General features: G+C 43.6%; 1 long non-coding RNA gene across 1 annotated transcript; it reads left to right on the forward strand.

Annotated features, from left to right (window-relative positions):
* Positions 1 to 7,721: 7,721 nt before the first annotated feature.
* Positions 7,722 to 11,160, forward strand: LOC140690033 (uncharacterized). Its single transcript, XR_012065224.1, has 3 exons — positions 7,722 to 7,824; positions 9,308 to 9,458; positions 10,767 to 11,160. It is a non-coding gene; the product is annotated as an uncharacterized lncRNA (long non-coding RNA).
* Positions 11,161 to 12,994: the final 1,834 nt, after the last annotated feature.

Below are 12,994 nucleotides of genomic sequence, written 5' to 3' on the forward strand. Positions count from 1 at the left end.
TATATAATTTTATTTTTTTCTATCTGAAGGGCTGCTTTTACTATTTCTGTTAAGACATGCCTACTGGCAACAAATTCTCTCTTTTTCTTATCTGATAAAGTTGTTATTTTTACTTAACTTTTTAAAGGATAATTCACTGCATACAGAATTCTAGGTTTTTTTTTTTAATTTCAATACTTTGCATATTTCACTCCACTCTTCTTGCTTGCATGATCTATGACAGGAAGTCCACTGTAATTCTTATCTGTGTTCCTCTATAAGCATGTCTTTTTGCTCCCACTGGCTTTCTTCAAGATTTTCTTTACTGCAGTTGGAATATAATAAGGCTAATTATAGACGTTTGTGGTATTTATCCTGCTTGATCTCTGAACCTTCTGAACCTGTGGTTTGGTGTCTGTAATGAATTTTGAAAAATTCTCAGCAATTATAACTTCAAATATTTCTTCTGATCTGTTGTCTCTTTGTGGTATTCCCATTACATATATATTACATCTTTTGTAATTATCCTAGTTCTTGGATACTTTGTTCCATTTTTCTCATTCTTTTTTCTCTTTTTCATTCAGTTTGGAAAGTTTCCATTGACATATATTCAAGCTCACTGATTCTTTTCTTGACGATTTTCGGTCCACTGGTGAGCCCATCAGAGGCAGGCTTCATTTCTGCTGGTGTTTTTGACTTCTAGCACTTCGTTTTGATTCTTTCTTAAAATTTCCACTTTATGCTTTCATTACTCATCTGTTCTTGCACAATGTCTCATTTTTTTTTACTAGAACTATTTAGTCTATTAGTTATAGCTATTTTAAATTCTTTGTCTGACAATTCCAAAATCTCCGCCATATCTGAGTCTAGTTCTGATGCTTGCTTCGTCTCCCCATACTCTGTGTTTTGTTTCTTAGCATCCTTTTAGGTTTTTGCTAAAAGTCAGACATGATGTACTGGGGAAAAGGAACTGAAGCAAACAGGTCTTTAGTGTGAGTGTTTATGCTTATCTGAGACTAAGGCTATGTTTGCTGTTTGCTGTAACAAAGGATGCTGCGGCCATCAAGTCAGATGAGCTGCTACCGCCACCTCCCAACAGTGAGTGGCGGGAACTCAGGACGCAGACACACCAGGCAGCCCGGCCTCTGCCGCCACCCCCAGCGGTGCCCCCTGAGGGAACTCAGGATGTGGAATAATTGGGTACTGGCCCTAGACAGCTAGGTGCATATCAAAGGAATGATGTCAGTGAGCCCAGAGCTTTGCACCTTCCCATACATAGAAAAACACTAAGTTCCTTGAGATGTCTGGTTTTCTTTAATTAACATTAATATTTTAATGTTCTGACTACCTGGTCTTTATTGCAAAAACTCCTGTGTATCCTGCTTTGCTGTTTCAGGATAGTCTCTTAGAGCGATCTGAGAGGCTGTGTCCTGGGCTCGAGACCTCAGGAAGTCCACCGAATAAAACATAACTCTCAACTTTTAGGCTGTGCATTTGATTTCAGTCAACATAAACGGTAGGTTGATGCCTCGGTCTCAGCTCTCCACCTGTGCGGTGGTCTAGAAAAAGCTGCTTCATGTCTCTGGATCTCAGCCTCTGTACCTGTGGAAAGAGGCAGTTGAATTAAATTGCAGTGAACACTAACATACTGCTATTCTGCAGGATAATTCCTTAAAGGAGTCATAGCACAAATGTGCCTAATTTATTGCTCACAATCTTAATTCTTACACATGAAATACTTTATTGGCATTAAGCAAATAGCGATTTAAGTGTCAGCAGTTGATCTGGGTACTCTGTCTGGCAGCCTTCCACCTTCCAAATGGAAGGGAGAGGTCTTGCTGGCACTCTCATTTATTTTAAATATAAGAAATATAGTTCTTGGTGGTTAACAGATACCCTGAAAACGAGACAGATTGGCCTCAGTTGAGCAGGATGGTTTTTTGAATAGCTGATTAACTGAAAGGAGAACAAAAGCAATAGATACTAAACACTCATTTTCAGCACTTAACACTCCAGTTGTTGAATTTGCCAGTAGATTCAGTCGGAATATGGGAAGTTCAGTTAATTGGCTATTTACATTATCATGCTCCACAAAAGTAGGTTTCTTTCCTTCTTCACAGATTTGAATATGTTTTTGTATTAATTGACCAAATACACTTTATTTTGTCACTATGTGGGCACAGAATTCTTCTAGGACTTTCCTATATGCAATAAATTGACATTTTCCTTTACTTTCATGTTCTAATCAACTAAAACACCACTTATTCAATATCCATGGCATGTCAGACACTACTTTAAAGTCTGGAAATAAAGAAATAAAGAGATAGGTCAAGAAGGGAGAGAGATAAATTGGGAATTTGGGATTTGTAGATACAAACTACTATATATAAAATAGATAAACAACAGGGTCCTACTGTATAGCACAGGGAACTATATTCAATATCTTGTAATAACCTATAATGAAAAAGAATATGAAAAACAATTATATAAAAATGTAAAACTGAATCACTATGCTGTATACCAGAAACTAACACAACACTGTAAATCAACAATACTTCAATCACGAAAAAAAGAGAGATAGCCCAGTCTTTAAAGAGCTCACAGCATTTTGGGGAGCAGAAACATCCTGGTGAAAGTAAATCTTTGAAAGTTATACATCTAGATAAATTGATCTGAGAATCGCCTGCCTATAGATGGTAAATGAAAATAAAAATGTGGATGGGCTCTATCTGAGAATGAAATCTTGAGATGCCCACTAGTTAAGGAGTTTCAATGAGAGGAAAAAAATACTAAAAAGAAAAATTCAGGGAAGTCGTTATAAAACCAAAATTTTGTCTTTGTCTGGATTCCATAAGAAGCAGACACAAAGACAAGGTTTGAGTGCAAGGAATTTAGTTGGTGAATGATCCAGGAAGTAGCAGTAGATGAGTGAAGAGGTGAAACAAGGAAGAGAAGAAAGCCAGTAAAGGTTGTGAGCAACCGAAGCTTAAAGGCACTGTGGAACCCGGAGACCCCGTGTAGACATGTGTGGTAGGATTGTCTTGCCTGAGGGGTGAAGGAGCGGAAGTATTTCTACACCGATTGCTGTTAGTTATTGGTTAGGGGCATTTGTCAAGGGTTAATTCCCTGGCACTGCTGGCCTGTCTCGTGTGCATTAGGAGTGGGTTCTGGCAGTCAGAAGAGTGGGTGTGCTGGCGGTTGTAAGTCTGGGCTGCCATGCGTGGACATGCTGTGTGCTTAAGAGCTGTGGATGGCGCATTAACAACACCTGCCACAGTTTAGTGCCGTGAGAAACAAGGGAGGTGTTTGTGGGAAGAGGATGCAGTAAATGTCAAAAAAGACTGACAAACTACATAAGTAAAGGAAGAACTGAGAATGAGTTATAAGCCAAGGGGGAGGTGCCAGTGGAAGTGGAAAAAGTAGAGATTAAAAAAAGTAGACAGAGAATGAATAATTGATAGAGTAAACGCAGGGGGAGATGGATTGGGGTGTGTGTGAATATTTGTAACAAAAATTCAAAATTAATATTAAATATTTATTTAACAAATTAAATAAAATTATCAATTAAAAATAAAAAGTACCCTTTTATGATTAATTCATAAATCAGCTTACCCAAGAGAGTCTCCTTGAACTACCAGGTCTAGCTTAAGTGCCACTTCTTTTCTTTCCAATGCACCCTTTGCTGATTTTTCAGGATGGAATTTACACACAGACTCCAAATTATTTCTTTACTGTTTACGCAGGGCTGGTATCAGGCTTGGAGAGAAGTTAGAGCTCCATTAGGTTCACTTGAGCTATAAAGCATCGAATTACTTTGTGCCCCAGCAATCTTAGGACACGTGAATAGACACTAAGCCAGCATCCTGGGGCATATGAACCCGATCACGTGGTGTCCACCCCAAACTGACGTTCATCACGTCCTTGCTGCTTCCTCCTGACACACTGATGAGCTGTTGCATTGCAGCCCATCCTCAGAACACGGAATGACTTCTTCTGAGCAAGTACATTTTTCCTAAACAGGCTCTAGATGGAGATATTCATCTTTTGTTCTTTTGTTTCCTCAACAGTTGAGGTGAACAATGTGCTCGACAACTGAAAAACGTAAATTAGAAACATTTCCCATTTTTAAGTCTCTCAAAGACTCATAGAAATGATTTAGAACATTATATAAGCCAGATAAGATAGGAAAAAATATTTTTGAATTGTCAATCCAGGTAATTTATAAAAGTGGGACACTGCTGCCTCTTACCTCTATATACGTACATTTTCTAAAGAAAATACAAATCAATTGTCTTTCTATATAAAAGAGATTTAATCAGGATTACAAAGGAGTTAAAACACTTCAATTTATTTTTTAAAAAATCTGCATTCTGTAAACAACAGTGAGGAATAGCAAAGTCAATGCACAATAGAAAAAAAAGGCAAAATTTGCAATCGTTCTTGTATAGATTTTAACATTTAGGTAAGACTTTAAGAATTTATTCTTATTCTTAAATAATCATATGCATGCTTTTCGCAATAAATGGGCTATTCTGCATCCTGAGTTCAGTCGTTTACCGCAGGAATGGGAAAGAAAAGGCAAAGCCATCTGGAACCCAGAGGGAGACATTGGGTGATGGAAGAAAACAGAACCAACTCCTGCCACACCAGGAAAGCATTAACTTCTCTGAGGTTCCGTTTTCTCTGCTGTTAATTGGGGGAAAAATTTTCAGCTCTATCTTGTAGGCTGACTAAGGTCAGCAAAAAAATTTACTGGGGAGGCGCGGAGGGGAGTCGTGGGATGCAGGATGCACTCTGGTCGCTGTTCCTGCTGCCTGCTGCCTGCACCTGGCTTCTCTCCTGCTGGTACTCTGTGGTCGTGGGGTGAGGGTGACCTGGGGCCTGGAGTGTTTGAAGTTGGACTCGATTAATAGATAGATGCTAAAGACATATATACATGCTGACAGCTGAGTATAACCTGTGACCAGGTTAGTGCCTGTGGCTTTACCACAAGACGCTATTGGAAATTTTCTGACCACCATCTTGAAGGAAGAATCAACTGAAATCTTGCATAAACCATGATAGGCATCTTGAGGCCACTCTGTGGAAGCACCTGCAACAAGCTAACATCATTCAGCTGGACCAGACTCCAAAATTCCTGAGCCCTTTGCTTCTCTTTGCAAAGCCATAGTTCCCATCCTTTTAGTGGCCAGAACCTTTTTCTTGTCTTTTCAACCTATGAACTCCAGCTCCCTGTTGCCTACTTTTCTTCCCATCAGGGGATGGAGAAAGTGGGCCACAACTCTCCCCATGTGAGACCCCCGAGGTCTTGTGTTTGACTCTTCCAAGAGAACACCCCTCTGGGTCTTAGACATCTCAGCCTTAGCCAAAGAAGAATGGACGGCTTTTCCAGATTTATTCTGAAATGAAAGGTAACACTCCCAAGAAGATAAAAACATGCACTCCCAGCTAGCAAGAGGCAGGCATAGCTCAGAGTGGAGCATCTTGAAGCCAGCATTGGGTGCCACGTTCCCACTCCAGGAATGTCAGTTGAGCACTGAGGGCCTATCACTCAGCCAGGACCGAGCCCCAGGACAAGCCAAGGCACAATGCGTAGCCCAAACCCCCCAGCTATGTCCGGATTTCACAGAACACTCCGAAGTAATTCTTCAGCAACTCAAGGTTGAGTCTTCAGAATCTTTCTGTAAGACGTTAATTCTCTAAGAACATGATCATCTTGCTTCTGCCCCATGGGGAGGGAGACATTCTTACCCAATGAAGTGGGAACACAAAAAGAAGCAGAAAAGAAAGGCAACGGAACTTGAGACTAAATAATTCCATAAGTGACAGTCATTTGTCTGTGTGTGTGTGTTGTTATATCAGAGAAGTAGTGAAAGCGCATAAAATGCAGGGGGGGGGTGTGATGGTCACTCCTGGAATTCAAGAACCGTGTGAGGTTGCAGGGTGTTTGGTGGGGGTGTCAAATCACACCACGGACAGCCTACCAGTGAAGTTAATTCCATTACAGATTTATTACAAAAAAGGGGGTATTGTTCAGGAATGAATCCTCAGTCAAATCATGATTGCAATTAATTTGAACAGACTTAGCTTAATCAGTTTAATAATTTTAGGCAAATTAGAGCTTCTGGCCTTTTACTGGGACTTGGCTGCTTCCTAGACTGGTTTAAGAAAGTCTCATCCAACGTGCTATCACCATGCAGCCCAGTTAACCGAGCCCTGTGATTTAATGTCTTGGTGACTCCTAGCTTTGGACAGTTTCATGTGCTACACCAGGTGGTTTAGCTGACAAGAGACTTTCCAAAGAGTGTTTGCCTCGGACAGTTCACCAGGGACCAGTATCTGGCCGTTAGTTCTGTGATTTGGGGACACAGATTTTATCAGCACCCTTAACACCAGGGATGAACGAACTCAACAACTACAATCAAGGGACTGATGTAAAGTAATCTGCTACCATAATAAATTTACAGAGAAATCTGATAAACAAAAACAATGATTGCGACAGTGTTGTAAAAGTTGTTATATACAGGGGAGGCATTGCAGCAGCCTTTGAGTGTAAACAGAGTATCCGGGACAGAGGCAGCCTTGCAGTGGCAGCTCAGTTCCTGGGAAGAAGAAAGTTGCGAGTCTAACCCCTGGATCTGCTGTCCTGATCTTGAAAAGCCAGCTGACTTTTCTGTCCCTTTGTTACATAATCTGCAAAAGTGGACGGTGGGCGAAGCACCGAAGGTGCAGTTGTCTGAGAGTACAAAGCGCTGAGATAATTAGCCTCAGGAGATTGCTTTGCTCAGAGAGGTTTTCCGTTTCCCAAAATGCTAGTTGGTGAGATTGTCCTTACGCTTTTCAAGTTGGCGTTTGAATTTTTGAGATAGAAAAGGCTTTCCCATTTTCACCCGAGGAAAGCTGGGGATAAGGTAGGATTTTTCTTCCTGCCTCACCTAGGTTGACGCTAAGTCAGGACAAGGAGCAGCAGGGTTGAATTATTTCTTTGGAGCAGACTGGGCGATCCCGCGCACTAAACCTATTGTTCAAATGTAGTGACAATGTAGTGACTTTTTTTTTTTTTTTTACCCTGAGAGGAGATACACAGAATGCTAAATAGAAAACCATTGAACTCAGACAGACAGACAAACACACAGCCCTACATCCGACCACCACACTTAATATCTACTTTTCTTATCACTGTTTGAACATCATTTGAATTGAACATCATCCCATCAGCTGGATGTGGACTGACCCCATCACCCATTCATGACCTTCTGGCTCTGTTTGTTGCCCAAAGATCTCTAGGACACAAACTGAGTTTTTTTTTTTCCTTCATTTGGAGTGTTATTCACCAATTTCTATGTTTACTTTCTTGTGGTCTTGTTTTCTGTAATCATTTTGTTTTCTAATGGCCACTTTTGACTCATAAGGATGTGCACATGGCTGCACTAGAAGTTTCACAGTGTCAAGGCAAATGACATTGAAAGTAGTTACATAAAATATATATTTGGTTATATGTGTGTGTATGTAAATACACATACATACACACACACCAAAAAACCCCCACAATGGTTCAAGACAGGTGGACATAATCAAGGAGATATTTTAGGAGGCAGGCGGTCAAAATCAGCCTTCAAGGAGAGGTTGAAGAAAGTCGGTTGAATAGAAGGCATCTCATCGGAGGGAGTGACCAGTGATGAAATAAACGGAAACTGGAAGAGACAACGGCGGGAGCACGCCGCCGTTCTGAGTGTGTGCCGCCCGCAGCGCGTCTCCGCCGGGCCTGAGCCGTAGCTTTGTGACGCGGATGCGCCGAGCGACTGCGTTTCCGGGACAGCTTGCCAGCCCCGTCGCTGCGTTACAGTGAGCACGGGTTCTGCCTCCAGTTTCAGTGTGAGGGTGCGGTGGCCTCCCCGCCACCGAGCAATTCTTGGCCCCTAGCTGGGTGTCCTACAGTTCAGCTCGGTTCTGCCACTGTGTCCCGGGAGGTAACACCGGGTTTCACAGGGGAAGGGCTCAGCCCCGCAGGACGGCCCTCCGCTGTAGGAATCACTCGCGAGCTTAGGTTGTGGCTTCTGACAAACCGGCTCAAGATTGCAGGTTCCCATGACCGTCACCTTGGGTTTGAGCAGTCTGTTAAAACAGCGCACAGAACTCAGGCAGCCTGTTTACTTACTAGATTACTGGCTGATTACAGAGAGTGTTAAGGAATATAAATTAACAGCCACGGGCAGATCCGCGCAGGGGAGGCCCCGAACAGAGGAGCGTCCGTCCGCAGGGGGTCGGGGCCCAGCGCGGTGCCACGTGGACGTGTGCCGCTTCACCAACCTGGAGACTCTTTGAGCTCCCTCCTTTGGAGGCTTCATTACTTAGACACGATGGATAAAATCATTGGCCATTGGTGACCGATTCAACCTCCAGCCCTTCTTTCCTCCCCAGATGCCAGGGGGTGGGACTGAAATGCGCAGCCCTCTGTGTGGCCCCTCCCCCACTTCCCTCTCCCAAGCCATAACCTCTAACTAGTTTGTTTTCTGTATCTGTGAGTCTGTTTCTTTTTTGTTATATTCACTAGGTTTTTTTTTTTTTTAAACCGCATCTGTCTTTTAGGTGAGTCCACGAGTCCAGATTTTCATGTAAAATTTCCTAATTTTTAAATATTGGTTCAAATTTTTAAATCACTGTTTGGTCCACACAAAAGGTCTGTGGGCTATACTCTGCTCGTGGGCCACTTGTTTGCAATTAATGAACAAGTGATCTTTAAGTCTGGCTTAGCTCTGATGTGCCGCGATCCTATAACGTGAGGAAGTGGCCCTGCGGCCGTTGGGCAGAGGTTCGTACGCTGGTTCAGAATGATGTTATACAATAAGTGACTTCATCGTATCCGACCACCTTCACGTACGTCAGTGCCACTTTTTGTTGTGCTCTCTTTAGGGAAAGCTCTAACTAAGAGCTTCCTGGCCTTAAAACCTTGGGGTGCCCACTCCAAGCAACCTTCCTTGGTAACTGCCATCATCCCTGGACCACTTTTACTTTGAATCCTTGAAGCATTTACAGCTCTTCACGCCTAAGTGTCCTTTAAATACACGATCACATGTTAGTACCATGCCAAGGACTTTCAGCATTCTCTCAAACCAGAACGAGGGCTGGGCAGATCTCGACTCAGGCCACTTGTGTATTTCTCAAAGAGCTCAGCACTATTTCTTCAGCTTTACTCAACAATTTTTCCTGGGAGGAGGGTATATCTCAGTGGTAGAGCACATGCTTAGCATGTCTAGGTCCTGGGTTCAATCCCCAGTACCTCCATTAAAAAATAAAATAAGTAAACAGCTTTTCCTGTCTCACTCAGACTGCTTGTGCCTAAGACTGGATCCCTCTAACGCTCCTCCAGCACAAATGTAATTGGTAACACCCTTTATTGTGAATGAACGAGGTCCTGACTTGCAAGCACCCCACGTCTGGTAGAAGGAGATGGAGAGGGAGAGAGAAAGAATAAGCAGGTGGGTGGAGCTCAGACTGTCCTCTCCAGTGTTAGCTCCATGCACTGTGGCTTCTGGAGTCACCTAGTGACTTAATACTCTCTGTTCAGTGTTGTCCACCTCTTGCAAAAGAGACCAGCTGGTCAACCTGGAGCTTCCTAAGGGTTCCCTTTAAATCATTAAAATGCTATTTCAGGACATCCTCTGGGAGGATGTCTCTTGGATCTCCGGGACAAGGACGAAATCCTTTTCAAATCACGGTCTTTTTTGAGAATTCTGATGAGAGTTTTCTAGACTGTATTCTCAGAAAAATGATAGTCCGTGCCCTGCCTCTGTGTCTCTGGCGTCCCCTGCAGTTCTGGTCCAGCTCCCGCTGGCCCCACGTTCTCATGGGCCTCCTGCAGTGGCAGCTCAGCCCTCGCTCCCCTTTGGCCGTCACTGTGGGTTTGGGTTCCTGACTGTTCCATGCCTCCCTGAGCTGCCCAGCATCTGAAGCAGCTCCTTTGAGGCATAAATGGACCCTGAAGAAAGCCAGAATGCCTTTGCCTTGGTATATTCTGCCTGAGTTGCCTTCTGCATGACTTCTGCTTGTTTTGGGTTGATTGACCGGTGTTGGTGATGAGAAATAATTTTTTTTAAAAAAATGATCATTTCATTTGGCTGCACAGGGCACTGCTCAGTGTGTGCTGGATGGTAGGGGTGCCTGGGGGAGGGAGGTGGGCAAAGGGCCATGTCAAGTGGTCATTTTATAACAAGAGTCAGTGAGCAAAGCTCAGAGTTCCCAACTCCAAACCCAGCATTCACCTTCAGTTATGTTATTTTCCTTACTTCATCTATTTTCTGATTATTCTGGTTGGTTTTTTTTTATAAAAGATCTTTTCTGGTTAAATTATCTACAACTTCTGAGGAAGAATATTTAAGAAAGTTGAGTCAGGGGAATTAACACTGAAATGATTTTATAAGCTTTAACAACATTATGACTCAGGCAGAAAGTAATAATTTTAAATGCTTTAAATGTTTTATGAGGAGAAAATGAGTTAGACACTAAAGGAAGGGTGCATGGACTACCATCTTATGTTGAATTCCTCATAGCTCATACCTTGTTGAGAGGGATGACCTATAATTTTGGAGGCTGAAAAAAAAGGGCATGAGCTGATGTAGACTGAGATGGTCATCGATTTATCCATGAATGGATGAGCCCAGGGGATGCCTGAGCTGCATACTCTCTGGTTATGTTGGCCTGAAATGGGGTAGATCTGTATGTTTTTGCCTCCATAGGGCTGGTCTTCTCTGCTCTATCATTGGTTCTGTTATTTCCTGAGTTTCCAGAACGTCCTACTCCTGGAAGGGAAAGTAAACGTGGAGCAGACGGCAAGCCACCTCTGCCCTGGGACCAGGCACTTTGCATGCTGTTCATGGAGCTGCCCTGGAAGACTATGACTCCTGGTCTGTGGTTTCTGCTCCTCTGGAACTCTGGACCTGCCTGCTCCTTTCTGTTTTAGTGGACTCCCTCATCCCGGTCCACTGTTCTCCTGGACTGCAGAATCTGCCAGCCCCTTTCTTTCTCTGGCTCATTCTGAACAAAATCTCTGCACAACTCACCACCCTGCCCTTTGTTGTTCAGTGATCCCAGGCTTGAGGGAGAGTTTAGCTCAACGAACCTGCTGACGTTTATTGAATGTTTACCAGGCGCTGTTCTAAATGCTTGACTCATATTGACTCAATTCTTGTGACAACCATGTGTGTGATGTCTTTATTATCCCCATGAAGTAACTTGCCCAAGATCACACGGGTATTAGGAGACAGAACCAAGATTCAAATCCAGATAGTTCGGCTCCCAAAGGCTGTGCTCTCCACCACCACCTGTCGGGCCTCTGTAAGCGAGCACCAGGTGGGAAAATGGGGAAGCCAGGGCAGGAGGCTGCATAGTTCTTGTGTTTGTATCGTGTGCCAGGCTTTTCTGTGAGCAATGACAGATCTAAAGTTACACCACATAATAATTTTATACTGTGAGTTCCCACTGCGGTGAAAGGTAGAATAGAGGGTGGTGTAATCCAGACCAAGCGAAAGATGCAGTCTGATCTTCTGAGAGAGCACAGGGGAGAGAGCCAGCAGTCCCGGGACACATGGTCAGGGAACAGTTCATCGCTGAGCCAGAGCGTGATCTGGACCAAGCATAGTATTTGGGTAGTAGAAGGGAAGAGAGAGGGGAGCAATTTCAGGAGAGGGAATAACGGGGGGACATTCCCGAGGGCCCCGCCGTGTGCACAGGGGCAGTTAGCAGCCTTGTGTAAGATGCAGGATGAGAGCACAGGGGGGAGCTGAGAAGCCAAGGCCAGAATTTAGGAGACCTTATCCGCTGGATTAAGGAGTTTGCATGCAAATTAAAAGGTGCCGTACTTCAGAGGGTTTGAGCTTGCTTCAAGAAGACTGGGCAGCAGAGTGTGACGTAAATTGAGCTTAGAGTAACCAAGTACGAGGTAGCCACAGCTCAAACAGAAAATGATGTGTTGAGCTGATTGCTCCGTCAGACCTTTGCTTTGATCTGGGGTCTCAGGAGAGGGAAAAGAGAAGACTGCTCTCTGAGAAGCGCTTTGAGAGCAGGTGAGTAGCATTGTTGGTTGTGGATACAGGACGGGAGGTGATGGAAATGCACCACATACCAGCCACCCCAGCTCAGGTCTAGTTTTTGTGCAGTGTTAGAGTGGAAGTAGGTAAGGATCTGGAGGGACAAGACCCCTTGAATATCTCTGGAGGGCTTTGGGGAGCTGTCTTCTGTGAGAACCTTTTAATGGAAATGTCAACAGCCCTTAAAAAAGTATGGAGATTCTCTCGCTTAACCAGCGCTCTTAGGAAACCAGCGGACATGTTGCACCTAGTTTTGGCCAATGATTTTTACCTCCTCCCTTTGGAAGAAAGTGTAGGTCCTGGCTTGAGCATGGGGATCCTGTATTGACTAAGATTTAATACTTTTCCAGTAGTGCTGCTGCTTTGGCCTGAAAGCGCTAAGAGCTCTCAAAATCCCTCTTTATAATATTTCCCTTCACTGAGTCCCAGAAGAATGAGGAAATGAGAAAGGTTGGATGACTAAACCTATCATGCCTTTCTGGACGACCATTTCAGAGCATGCGCCCTTCTGGCACAGCCGTGTAATGATCGATGGCAATTCCAAAGCCACAGAGTTTTCCCTGGACTGAATCTGAGGTTGAAAAACCTAGAAATCTAATCTGCTGCCCTGTTCACAACTGCAGACTGGAATATCCAAATGGTGCTTCTTTTATGTAACTTTATCACATTCCACGTGATGTACTGAGGGTGGGCTCCTTGCCCAACTGTTGCTCTTTTTATTCAGATGAAGGCCAAAGTCTTAGATAACATACACGGTAGAGTCTCCTTAGGAACCAATACAAACGACAACACAACGCCATCTGCAGCAACGTGGATGTCCCTGGAGAATGTCATTCTAAGTGAAGTCAGCCAGAAAGAGAAAGAAAAATACCATATGAGATCGCTCATATGTGGAATCAAAAAAAAAAAAAAAAAAAGAACATAAATAC

The sequence above is a fragment of the Vicugna pacos genome, chromosome 28 (assembly GCF_048564905.1).
Source record: "Vicugna pacos chromosome 28, VicPac4, whole genome shotgun sequence".
NCBI classification, from domain to species: Eukaryota; Metazoa; Chordata; class Mammalia; order Artiodactyla; family Camelidae; genus Vicugna; species Vicugna pacos.